Here is a 3,195-nt window from a genome sequence, read left to right as displayed (position 1 = left end):
ACCTCCAGTCACCTCCAGAGCTGCACTCACCATTCTGCTGTTACATTGTGTCTTATCCTCCAGTCACCTCCAGAGCTGCAGTCACTATTCTGGTGTAACATCATGTCTTATCCTCGAGCCACCTTCCAGAGCTGCAGTCACTATTCTGCTGTTACATTATGTCTTATCCTCCAGTTACCTCCAGAGCTGTAGTCACTATTCTGCTTTTACATCATGTCTTATCCTCCAGTCACCTCCAGAGCTTCAGTCTCTATTCTGCTGTTACATCATGTCTTATCCTCCAGTCACCTCCAGAGCTGCAGTCACTTTTCTGCTGTTACATCGTATCTTATCCTCCAGTCACCTCCAGAGCTGCAGTTACTATTCTGCTGTTACATCATGTCTTATCCTCCAGTCACCTCCAGAGCTGCACTCACTATTCTGCTGCTACATCAGGTCTTATCCTCCAGTCACCTCCAGAGCTGCGGTCACTATTCTGCTGTTACATCTTGTCTTATCCTCCAGTCACCTCCAGAGCTGCAATCACTATTCTGCTTTTACATCATGTCTAATCCTCCAGTCACCTCCAGAGCTGCATTCACTCTTCTGCTGTTACATCGTGTCTTATCCTCCAGTCACCTCCAGAGCTGCAGTCACTATTCTGCTGTTACATCGAGTCTTATCCTCCAGTCACCACAAGAGCTGCACTCACTATTCTGCTGTAACATCGTGTCTTAACCTCCAATCACCTCCAGATCTGCACTTCCCATACTGCTGTTACCTTGTGTCTTATCCTCCAGAGCTGTAGTCACTATTCTGCTGTTACAATGTATCTTATCCGCCAGCCAACTCCAGAGCTGCACACACTATTCTGCTGTTACATCGTGTCTTATCCGCCAGCCACCTCTAGAGCTGCACTCACTATTCTGCTGTTACAAACGTGTCTTATCCTCCAGTCACCTCCAGAGCTGCAGTCACTATTCTGCTGTTATTTCATGTCTTATCCTCCAGTCACCTCCTGAGCTGCACCCACTATTCTGCTGTTACATCGTGTCTTATCCTCCAGTCACCTCCAGAGCTGCAGTCACTACTCTGCTGTTACATCATGTCTTATCCTCCAGTCATCTCCAGAGCTGTAGTCACTATCCTGCTGTTACATCATATCTTATCCTCCAGTCACCTCCAGAGCTGCACTCACTATTCTGCTGTTAAAATGTGTCTTAAACGTCAGTCACCTCCAGAGCTGCACTCACTATTCTGCTGTTACATTGTGTCTTATCCTCTTGCCACCTCCGGAGCTGCAGTCACTATTCTGCTGTTACATCAGGCCTTATCCTCCAGTCACCTCCAGAGCTGCACTCACTATTCTGCTCTTACATCATGTCTTATCCTCCAGTTTCCTCCAGAGCTGCAGTCACTACTCTGCTGTTACGTCATGTCTTATCCTCCAGTCACCTCAATAGCTGCTCTCACTATTCTGCTGTTACATTATGTCTTATCCTCCAGTCACCTCCAGAGCTGCATTCACTATTCTGCTGTTACATCGTGTCTTATCCGCCAGTCACCTCCAGAGCTGCAGTCACTACTCTGCTGTTACATCATGTCTTATCCTCCAGTCATCTCCAGAGCTGTAGTCACTATTCTGCTGTTACGTCATGTCTTATCCTCCAGTCACCTCCAGAGCTACACTCACTATTCTGCTGTTAAAATGTGTCTTAAACGTCAGTCACCTCCAGAGCTGCACTCACTATTCTGCTGTTACATTGTGTCTTATCCTCTTGCCACCTCCGGAGCTGCAGTCACTATTCTGCTGTTACATCAGGCCTTATCCTCCAGTCACCTCCAGAGCTGCAGTCACTATTCTGCTATTACATCAGGTCTTATCCTCCAGCCACCTCCAGAGCTGCACTCACTATTCTGCTCTTACATCATGTCTTATCCTCCAGTTACCTCCAGAGCTGCAGTCACTATTCTGCGATTACATCAGGTCTTATCCTCCAGCCACCTCCAGAGCTGCACTCACTATTCTGCTCTTACATCATGTCTTATCCTCCAGTTACCTCCAGAGCTGCAGTCACTATTCTGCTGTTACGTCATGTCTTATCCTCCAGTCACCTCAATAGCTGCTCTCACTATTCTGCTGTTACATTATGTCTTATCCTCCAGTCACCTCCAGAGCTGCATTCACTATTCTGCTGTTACATCGTGTCTTATCCGCCAGTCACCTCTAGAGCTGCACTCACTATTCTGCTGTTACATCATGTCTTATCTTCCAGTCACCTCCAGAGCTGCAGTCACTATTCTGCTGTTACATCAGGTCTTATACTCCAGTCACCTCCAGAGCTGCAGTCACTAATATGCTATTACATCAGGTCTTATCCTCCAGCCACCTCTAGAGCTGCACTCAATATTCTGATCTTACATCATGTCTTATCCTCCAGTTACCTCCAGAGCTGCAGTCACTATTCTGATCTTACATCATGTCTTATCCTCCAGTTACCTCCAGAGCTGCAGTCACTATTCTGCTGTTACATCCTGTCTTATCCTCCAGTCACTTCCGGAGCTGCACTCACTATTCTGCTGTTACATTGTGTCTTATCCTCCAGTCACCTCCAGAGCTGTAATCACTATTCTGCTGTTACATCGTGTTTTATCCTCCAGTCACCTACAGAGCTGCGGTCACTATTCTGCTGTTACATTATGTCTTATCCTCCAGTTACCTCCAGAGCTGCAGTCTCTATTCTGCTTTTATATCATGTCTAATCCTCCAGTCACCTCCAGAGCTGCATCACTGTTCTGCTGTTACATGACATCTTATCCTCCAGCCAGCTCCAGAGCTGCAGTCACTGTTCTGCTGTTACATGACATCTTATCCTCCAGCCACATCCAGAGCTGCTGTCACTATTCTGCTGTTACATTATGTCTTATCCTCCAATTACCTCCAGAGCTGCAGTTACTATTCTGCTGTTACATCATGTCTTATCCTCCAGTCACCTCCAGAGCTGCAGTCACTATTCTGCTTTTACATCGTGTCTTATCCTCCAGTCACCTCCAGAGCTGCATTCACTATTCTACTGTTACATGACATCTTATCCTCCAGTCACCTCCAGAGCTGCACTAAGTATTCTGCTGTTACTTCGTGTCTTATCCTCCTGTCACCTCCAGATCTGCACTCACTATTCTGCTGTTACATCTTGTCCTATCCTCCAGTCACCT

The sequence above is a fragment of the Phyllobates terribilis genome, unplaced genomic scaffold (genome assembly GCF_046119375.1).
Source record: "Phyllobates terribilis strain yellow unplaced genomic scaffold, ASM4611937v1 Scaffold_329__1_contigs__length_2103183, whole genome shotgun sequence".
Taxonomy (NCBI): domain Eukaryota; kingdom Metazoa; phylum Chordata; class Amphibia; order Anura; family Dendrobatidae; genus Phyllobates; species Phyllobates terribilis.
Note: the sequence above shows the minus strand (reverse complement) of the source record.